The sequence below is a fragment of the Sminthopsis crassicaudata genome, chromosome 1 (genome assembly GCF_048593235.1).
Source record: "Sminthopsis crassicaudata isolate SCR6 chromosome 1, ASM4859323v1, whole genome shotgun sequence".
NCBI classification, from domain to species: Eukaryota; Metazoa; Chordata; class Mammalia; order Dasyuromorphia; family Dasyuridae; genus Sminthopsis; species Sminthopsis crassicaudata.
In genome coordinates, this window is record NC_133617.1 from 601095173 (window position 1) to 601106177 (window position 11005).

Below are 11005 nucleotides of genomic sequence, written 5' to 3' on the forward strand. Positions count from 1 at the left end.
GGAAATACTTGTTTTATTTAGGGCTTATAAAGTTAAGAATAAAGAAAAAATTTTTGTTATTTATGATAAGAATGGAAAAGATGGAAAAGGAGAGCTGGGATCACTATGAGAGTTGCAGGTACATTATACATAAAGTTAACTCTTGCTGATTTACAATGGAAGTTTGGAGATTATCCATGGAACTTATGATCAGGTCTTCTCTTTATTTCCTGGCAACCCCTCTCCCAACCATTGTTCCTCCCAAACAGTTGTGACTTCAGCTAAATTTTAGGGCAATCTCTAATTACCAAGAATCCTCCTCTTTAACCAAGCTTGCACTCAGGAACATCTTAGAAGCACTAGAGAAATGATTATATATGGAAATTACATTACTCACCCAGTAATTTGGGTTTCACAAACAGTTGTCTATTGTTTTTAATTATTAATTATTATATTAACTATTTTATCACCCTCTGTAAAATGAGATAATTAAACTAGATTGTCTAGAACTGAGGCCCAGTTCTAAGAGTGGATTCTCCTCCCCCAGCCCCAATTTTTATTATAAAAACATAGAATATTAAAGTTAGATGGGATTCTTCCTGGGGTCCACGAACTTAGTTTTTTTATACATTTTGATAATTGTGCCTTCATATAATTGGTTTCCCTTCTAATCTTATGTGTTTTGTTTAATACCTTTTAAAACATTATTATAAGAAGTCAGCGGGCTTCATCACAACTGCCAAAAGTGTACATGAAATGTAAAAGGTAAAGGAGCTTTAATTTAGTCCAACTCCCTCATTTTAATGTTCAGGAAATGAAGCCCCAGAAAGGTAAAAAGATATATCTAGAATCACAAAGCTAATTAGCAGCAAAGCAGAGAACAGGGCCCACATCTCCTGACACTCAAGACAGTGATCTCCCCACCATAGCAAGCTGCTCTCTGAGCATCTCTAACCCTGCTAAAAACAGAAGCAAGGAGACTAGGACCAATCAAGCTATTAATGAGCTTCAGCAGTGTTTGGGGGGGGGGGGGGAAGGTTGATAGATGAATGGATTAGGAGGTCCAAAATTTTTTTCTTCCAAAAAAATCATGAATTAAGAAATTGTTATATAATGAATGTTTGACCCCAGAGAAGAAATGAGCAGATTAGCTTCCTTCCCATCTTTGTAGATGCCATGGCATTATTGATATAGAACTTTGCACATACTATAAGGACTCAGCTAAGATGTTGGTTAGTTTTGTTCAATTTTTTTCTTTTTCTTTTTTATTCTTTGCAACAAATATGGTGGATATATTTGGAAAGTGAGATAAAAACCAGCAAAAGCAATAAAATGCAAAAGAAAATAATAATCATAAATGTGTGTATAGATGCATAATTTATATATATATAGTTTTTAAATTTGCAAAAAAAATTTCTGCATTTGATTTTAAAAGGGGGGAGCATGAATATGACTAAAGAACAAAAGACAATGCTTTGGTTTGAAGACTTAGAATTATAAATATCACATTGCCTATGATGTATAGAAAGTGTGGGCAATACATAATGCAAAAGAGCTATATTAACCTGAATCTCCAAGCTATAATTCAGTTAATAGGCTTTCAAAACACCCCAGTTTTACTGTTCCATAAACACCAGTATTCGACTATTTTCCTCATTACACAAAGCATTACGTTTCATGGAAACATTAAATTGGCAACTCAGTACTTAAACCATGTTTTAATAAGCAGAAGCTAATCAGGCATAGCATCAGAGCTTCTGCAATAAAAGGGACTGTTTCAGGATCTCCCGGGGATTGTAAATGCCCTTATTTGCAGCAGGCCCTGAGCTCATTAGGAGTACACTGGGAGCCCCCAGTTATGCAATTATGCTACTGTAGGGGAAGTGGTCTCAGCAGGTGTGAAAATGAACCTAGCCCAGGTAATTAGGAATCAAATAGAGCAATGAAGAGAAGTTTGAGGATTTGCTGGGGGAGGAAGGGAAATGACCACCATTTGACTCTAGTTTTTGCCTGATTACAAGAAGAGATCAGTCATCCTTTTTTGCCCTGTGCTGACTTGAGATTGGTATTTGCAAGTCTTGACAATTAGTTGCCCAAGAGCCAACTTTACCCATCTTTAGATTGAGCCAATCAAGTGACAAACATTTATTAAGTGCTTACTGTAAGGCAGAGACTATGCCAAGTCCTTAATGATATAAAGAAAGGCAATAACTGTGAGTGCCCTAGAGGAGTTTAAATTCTAATAGGGGAAACAACTTGAAAATAAATAGGTACCTATGCTTACTAATTAGTGGGAAAAACAGAAGTTCAATGATAGATGATGGAAATAAAAGTAAAAGATAGATAATCATAGATGGAAAGTACATTTAGAACATATGGAAAGTAATATTAGACTCTGACAAGCTTGACTTGGGAAGGAGAGAAGAAGGAAGGGTCTTCCACAGAAAATGGCATTTGACCTGAGTCTTTTGAAAGAAGCCAGGAATCCTGTGGGTTGAAAGGAATAAATTAGTTTACTTCTGTGTCTCAGGAAATAGATAGGCAGCCACACATTCTTTATAGCTAACTGTACAGGGTTTCTTTGATAATAAACATGTCAGTGATACACACTAAAAACATAAAAGAATATGGGAGCCAGTCAGCTCAACCAGTCACCCAATTTTTCAAAGGTATATTTTTGTTTTCTAAGAGGCAAAATCACATATTGTGATAAGTCCTATAGAAACCATAGCCTATTCAGAACTGTAGACCAACAGCAGTTAGAGGTAGCAATGTTTTATACCCAGAGGCAAAATCTACTGAAAATCTTTCCAATGTATTAAAAGAACCTGGGAACCCTGGGAATATAATAAACATCAACAGGCTAGCTAATGATGCAAGCACAGAGTTCCTTTGGAGTAGCAGGATTGCATCTATAGACCTATCAGTCATTCTAGCCTTTTATGTTTACTTATCCCCTTCTCTAAATACCCTTCTGTAAGAAACATAGTCTAGTCAGACTATATCAAAGATGCTAGTTTCTATTTCTGAAGATCCTGGATGAGTTAGCTTTATATCTTCCCAATAAAATTCAAAAAGGTTGAAAAAAAGAAGTAAACAACCAACTAACCTTGTGTCCCTTCCATATACACAAACCATGGTTCTCTAGTAAGGTCAGTCTTAAGTACTTGCGAAGTAGACTGACCTGTATGATGCAATTTGAGGATTCTTCTTTCTGCCTCAAAATATCTCCACTCATCTTCAAAATAAATTCTCTTGGGATAATAATTCCTTCCATTGGAATCAACTTTAAAAGGCAGATACTCTTTTAGGAAAGAGCTGTTAACATTTCAGCATAAATTAGCTTCTCAGACAATAAGAAGAGGACTGAGACCACATAATATCCTGGACACTCTGAAGGGAAAGGGAGGCACAGGGAAGAGGGGGATTGTAGAAGAAAGTGATCCGTAGGATTGATCAAATTCTATCACTTCCAAACTTCTAGCTATATACCATTCCAATATATTTGTGATGCAAAAGATATTTTCATCTCCACAAATGAGAGGACAAAGACTCTGAATGTAGATGAATTGATCTGTACTGACCCTAAAGGGGGTTTTGTTTTCTTCCCTTTTATAGTCAATTCATATTCTGATTTACCTCATTTCTCAACTTTATTTCACACTCCTTTGTTGATGTTATTGTTCAGTTGTATCTGTCATGTCCAATTCTTCATGATTCCATTTGGGGTTTCCTAGGAAAGATGCCATTTCCTTCTCCAGGTCACTTGACAGGATGAGAAAACTTAAGCAAATAAAGTTAAGGGACTTGCCCAGAGTCATACAACTAATAAATGTCTGAAGTCAGATTTGAATTTAGAGATGAGTTTTCCTACTCCAGGTCATTGCACCATTTAGCAGCTCTTTAGTAGTGATTAAATTAACTTTATTCTTTAAATTTTATTCCTTTTTAACTTAACTGCAAAAAGACCAAAAAAAAAAAACTTTCATGTACACAGCATAAAAAGATTCAAAATACAATCATGAATTTCCATTTAAGAATATTTAACTGTTTTAAAAAAAACTTTATGCTTTTCTGTGCTTCCTTCTAAATTTTCTTTTGTTCTCTGCTGTTCTTTCTCCCCACCCTGCCCTAGAGAAAGCTACCACCAAACATAAATATGTGTATATATGTAAAAATTTACTAGTCATACTTCTCCTAATCATTTCTTTCTCTAGAGATGGATAGCATCTTCCTTCATAGGTCCTCTGTAGTTTATTTGAGTATTTATCATATTCAAAATGGCTTAGTCATTCAAAGTTCTTTTCAGAACAACATTGCTGTTATCATGCACAATGTTCTCTTGGTTCTGCTCATTTCACTCTTCATTATTTCATGTCAATTAGCTTAAAGTGGCACTGAGTGATAAGATTGAAGAGAAACAGTCCCTCTACTGTGGGTGAACATTTGCAAGGCAACTCAGGCAAGCCAACTCTATAATACAAAAGCTCAGACATATACTTTTAGAAGACTCTTTCATGAGCAATTATTGGTCCCAAAGCCATCCCTCTCTACAACTGAAACTCTTGAAAGGATACAGATTAATAACAGATAGCATAATTTATCATCAAGCAGGGGGAAGAAAGACATCCAACAGATACTGATATGACGTGAACTAATTGTGATACCGTGATTTAAGCAACACAGGATGTGAAAATTTGGATTCATGCCTGTGTTCAGTCAATAAATATTTAGTGAGCATTCACTTTGGGCTCAGCATTGTACTAAGCATCATGGGGTACAAAGAGATAAAAGACTGAAAAACCTCTAAAAATATATGTTCAACTTACATGTTTGTATTTTGTATTTAAAAAAAAGACCTATATTGTCTAAGAGCATAAGGATGCACATGGTGGCTCATGGAGCTCTGAGATAGCAAGGCAGTACTTATGGATCTATTTTAGCGCGTTATGACTACTTATCTCCTTCTCTGTTTGGGTAAAGAAGCACAATCTATAGACGGTATCTCAGTGGTCCATAAAAAAAGCATAGAAAATATGTGCCAATCAGCTCCACCAGTCACCCAATTTTTCAGGGGGCTCTCTGCTCAAAGATATTATTAGCATCCTCTTAGCTCCAAAGATGAGGGTGAAATCCTACAATTGAACCTGATAGCAAGAGAGGATGCCTTGAGTGAGAGTTATAAAAGCTAAGGAAGGGGGGATGGGAGAAACAAGAAGTTTGCCTTGGAAGTAGAATGGAAAGTTGGAAGAAGCTTCTGGGAGTCCTGATCCAGAGCAGTAAAAATGAGGCAGATGTAAAAAAAAAAAAAAATGTCTTGCTACTGGTCCCAGTTTGGGTTCAAAAAAGGGGACTGGAGAATTTTTTCCTTTCTCTCTTTTTCCTATTTCTAATAAGGGTTGATTATACCATTTACTCATTTTAACCTCCCCTATTATCCTCTGGGTTTGGAAGGTGTTTACTTTTATTTTAAAAGTTTACTTCCTTATTAAGTCAGCAAATGTGTAAAATTGTGATCAACAGAAATGTTAAACTGTATGTGTACTCTATTTAATGCTTACAAATACAAAGGGGAGAGGCAGGGATAAAGAAAGAGACAAATAGAGACAGCGATAGAAAGAGAAAGGCTCTTTATTTTAGAGAGATGGAGTGTTGGTTCTAACTAAACCCTGGGGCTTGAATGCAAATTTGGAACCACTGGGCAAAATGGTAGAGTAATATTTAATGTTACAATCCCGGCAACAAAGTCAGAGTTTCTATGCTTCTAGAAACAACATTTCAATCCCATAAGAAAAGCAGGCTGCTAAAACTATGGGCATTTTCAATTCAATTTCCACTTTCTTAAATGTGAGAAAACTATCATTGACATTTTGTTATAGAGTCTTTATTCAAATGGCCACAAACAAGGTGTCTTGGACTATCAAGGATCCTTAAATACTATTGAAGAAATTCTAGGATACTCCCACCCAACACTTTTCACATTTAATTAGTTAGAGAAGTGATCTATTTCTAATATTAGAAAAATAACTTCTCAAGGCCATATACCTAAATTCCTAAGGAGTTTTAATAGCCACACTCTGAGGATTCAACTTATTAGGACAAATGGGAACATGTGTTATGCAGAGATTGTACAGAAGTATATAATTACATATATATATATACACACATACATACATACACAAATACATATTATAAACATAGACATGAAACTCTTCTGCACAATCTCTGTATTAACACATGTTCCCAATTGCTCTAATCCCCAGAATGTGACTACTATGACCCATCAGAAGCTTTAGGGATATAACCTTGAAAGTTGAAGACTCCAAGATCATCCTCTGCTTTCTTTTGTCTTGCCACTGAACATCAGTGACTCTGGAAGAGAGAATGAGGTTGACTATTTTGTGTGAATTGTTCCTCACTTAAAATCAATTTATAGGCAACTCAAAATATCATCTTCTGATGTCATTGGTCCTTTTTGAAAATAAAGATGAATAAGAACATATATACACACATACATATACATATTGTATACTAAGTATATAAATATATAAAAGTAATAAGTATACTAATATTAAGGTATCAAACAGGAGCCCCAAGGGTACATGCCATTCACACTCCCAAGTACAGCCTGAATTTGAATAAAAAGTAATTGGAAAGCATCTAATAAAATAAATAAAAATGCAACAAAATATAATGTTAACATAGTTTTCTAAACCTATTATGCATCAGCAAGAATCTTTATATATATCCAGTAGTTCCATTTCTATTTGTATTTAATTCCATTTCATTAATAGAAACTAGGTGCTCCTGAAATGAATAGGCAATTTTTCTTTATTTTTTGTTATTTGAGTCCAAATAACTCCCATAAGATTGCAGCTTCTAAGTTAACACAGAAGCCAGTAAGCAAATACACAAATGTTCAGTCTGAACATCACTTTTTAGACTGTAATTAATGTCCAAAGTGAGGCTTCACTCTATTGAATATAGCCAAATGTCTTTTTTTAAGGTTGTTTTTGCTTGGCAGATTTCACCATTAGGTGATAGTGGCTGATCCAAATGGTTAGATTGTTTAAAGCTTCTCCCAAATATTATGTTCCAACTCTAGATTACGGTCAAAAAACTGAAATGCTGTCCCAACCATAATCATCTAAATTATTTAAAATAAATGCAGGTTCTTGCTAAAAAGCTAAAATAAAATGCAGGGACTTCTAAAGGGAAAGCAACATGAAAAAAATACGTCCTTGTGGGGGTTTTCATTCCAACAAAAATAGTTTATTTTGGATCTAAACATCCCCCTGTTATGTTGTGAATTCAAGTATTTTTGTGTATTTAGCTAAAAAATGAAACTAATGAGAAGTGAAAGAGGAAAACAGAAATAGAGATCTGCCTTCTCTTCTCCACATCCTGCACCTAGAATAGTGTCCTACACAGAGAAAAACTTTTAAAATGTTGGTGGAATGAAATTGAACTGGTGGCCCAGAGGTAGGAAGCAGAAGAAGCGTGTGAAAACAAAACAATGTAAAGATCATAGTCACAGTTTTATTCTACTCAAATCTATAACTTTGAGAAGAACATAAGGATATCTTATTGAAGGAGCACTAGGCTGAAAATAGAAAATCTAGTCCTCCAAGCCTAGTTTTGCCACTTTTTGTTCTGTTGTTTCAAATTTTAATGATCCCAATAAGGGTTTTTTTTTGGTTGTCGTTGTTGTTGTTGTTTTTTAACAAAAATAAAAGTGTTTTACCATGTCCTTCTGTAGCTCATTTTATAAATAAGGGAACTGAGGCAAACAGGGTAAGGTGATTTACCCAGGTTCACACGGCCAGGAAATGTCTCAGGTTAGATTTAAATTCATGGCCATAAATCTTCCCAATTGCAAGCCCAGGGCACTATTCACTGTTCCATATGGCTTGGCCCCAGAGAAAGTCAAATAACCAATATGTCTCATTGATACTGATATTGAAGACAATTATCCCCCACATTACACGTCTCACATTCACCCTTTTCCCCAGGTACTCTTTCCTCTGATGACAAATCTTATCTGCTCTTCCAACAGGACATTCCATCCCCATACTCAGGACATTTTCACTGGTTGTATCCTATACTGGGAATATTCTTACTCCTCATCTTGAAGTGGGAGGGAAATAGTTCCCTTTACTGAAGTTGTGTTCCCTTTAAGATTCCCTTTTGATCTGTGATCCCTTTTGGAGTCTCAGCCCCTCCTGGGGAAGGTATCCCAGATAAGTTAGCTTTCCGGGATGCCAGAGTCTTTGATTCAATTAGAAATTCTGGTCAAAAGGTATCCCTTGAAGTGTCCCGGCTCAAAATTGATAAGCATCTAAGGCTTTGAATCTTGGCTCCTGAAGCCCAAAGATTCCTTAAAAAGGGCAGTATCTGGACTTGTTCTTTGCAGAAGGCCCAAGCAATTTGCTAGGACTCTTCTTCCCTCTGAGAAGGCATTCTCAGCACCAAATTCCATTTCCCTAATAGATCTTTGCCACTATAGAAGTCAGTCTCTTAGCAAACTGGTTTCTATCCAACAATAAACTTTCATTTTCTAACTAATAATTTGGGAATAAGTAAATTATTTCACTTTAAACCTGCAGCCAATTAGGGGGATTTATTGCCACTAACCTCATCACCATCAGGAATTGAGGGGATTCAAACCTCATCATTTTTGGTTCCCTGACTGGGAATCATGGGGGGGCCTAACCTCATCAATCTCTGCCTCCTGGCTTCTTCAGATCTCAGCTAAAATTCTGCCTTCTACAAGAAGCCTTTCTCAGTCTCCCTGAATATTCATACCCTCTTTTTTATTAGCTTGTCTGCATGCAGTTGTTTGCATGTTGCCTCATTATACTGATATATCTTCAAAGGCAAGAAGTGTCTTTTTCCTTTCTTTGTATCTCCAGTGCTTAGCATGGAGCTTAACATACAGTTGGTGCTTAATAAATACTTAATGCCTAATAATAGGCAGACTTACTATCAAGAATAACTGACAAATCACCTCACTTCTTAGGGCTCTATCACTATTTTTAAAAATTGAATTATTATTATTAGTATAAACCAAAGCTTCTTAAATTATAGATTGGACCCTATATGGGATCATGTAACTGGGTGTGACAGTCATGATATTGTGATTTGTTATGAGTAAAAAGTTTGATGTACATACCTATTTTATATATCTTTATACCTGAGGTTGTATAACAACTTTTTTGTGTGTGAAAAGGAGTTTTGAGTGGAAAAAAAAAAACCCTGGTCTAAACTAAAAACATTGCATTGAGTGAATTAATTTGAACCAGGAAAAAAAATACACAATGACTAAAATACTATAAATGGAAAGTGAAAATTAAAACAAAGCCAAAAATCTCAGTAAAAGTAAAGACCAATTATAGCCCTGGAAGACATAAGGGAGCACTTTGATCCTTTTGGTTGAAAGATGATGGACCATATGTGTAGAATGTTGCATATGCTGCCAGACTTGGTTGCCGGGTTCATTTTGCTTAAATGTTTTTCTTTGTTATTAGGAAGGGCTTATTGGTGGGGAGGTATAGCTGGAAAGATCCTTGATGTAAAAGTAGGAAGCATCAAAAAACTTATTTATAACAATAAAATAAAATAAAATATGTTGCATCTCTTATGTTTTCATGCCTTCATATCTCCTGCTGCAGTATAGTTTCAGACTTATGGCATGGAAAGAGCTATTCTTAATAAAACTTTTGTCCTCACTGGACTTTATACAACTTTAGTCTTTCCATCAAGAAGAATGTCTCTCAAAGTCAAGAACACCCCAGCTGAAGTGATCTTTAAGGTGATTATATATTGACTAAGTAAATGTCAGGCTAAATGGTGGACTGCAACATCTGGGATACAAAAGCTGAAAAGACTTCGTTTCCATAGGCTTAGCTTTCCAGGAATAGAAAGTCAAGTGAATGATGAGAAATGCTGATTCAGTGTGTGTCCTTGTGTTGCCTAACTTATTTTTGTCTAAGATGTTAGCCGTGGTCTCAAGTTTTTAGCATCTGTTATCCCAGGACTCAAGGTTAAATTTTTCCTGTTTGTTTCAGAGTTGAGGATCTTTTCCTGTGCCCTTAGTGCTCTTTCAAGAATAATTTCATTGTTGGAGAAATCCATAGTCTTACTTTTTAAGGGGCTGGGAATAAAGCAACATATTTATTTAAAGAAATAAGGAGCTCAAAATGCACTTCACTGTTATGTCCTATTGTGTACCATTATTGGTCAAATTAATTCAACAAATTTTTTTTAAACCACTTATATATAAGATGCTATGTTGAGCTTCTCAGTGTAATACATTCATTTTCTACTTTATTGGAATAATTATCTGGAAAATTAGGCGGTTAGATAAAGTGATCTCCCAGGTCCCTAGAGCTCTGAGATTCATTGATTCTGCATTCAGGTACTAGTTAGATTTGGGAAATTACTCTACTTCACTCTAATGTTAGACTAGGGCATTCTCTGAACTTCTGTAGTTCTTAGAAATTCAGAGATTTCCCAGGAGGATTTATTGGTAAGTAGTACAAGTGCTGGACTGGGAATCAAAAACCTGGTCTCTAATCTTAGATTTACCATTGATTAGCTATGTGATCAAGAGTAAATCATTTCTGGTACCAAAATGATAGTGACTGGCATAATGTTTTCTAAAAGGAATATTCCTTAGACCATTATCCATCCCATCAAAGTAGATGTTATATTAGAGATTTTGATTCAATTCTGACCATTCTGTGATACCGTTATTCAATTTAATTCAGTAAATATTTATTAAATGCCTATTATGTTCTAAGAACTGTTCTTATGTTTCTGGGATAATAAAGGAAGAAGTGAGTCTCTCAAGACATTTAAATTCTACTGGGTGAAAATAATATATGTATTTTGATTGTGTGTGTATAGCTATGTATGACTTGTACATGCAAGGGGTGAGCTGGTAGATGCTTAACAACTGGCTTTTTTTTGGGAGGAATGTAATGTAAACCATTCTAAGACTAGACAATTAACAAAAACATAAATC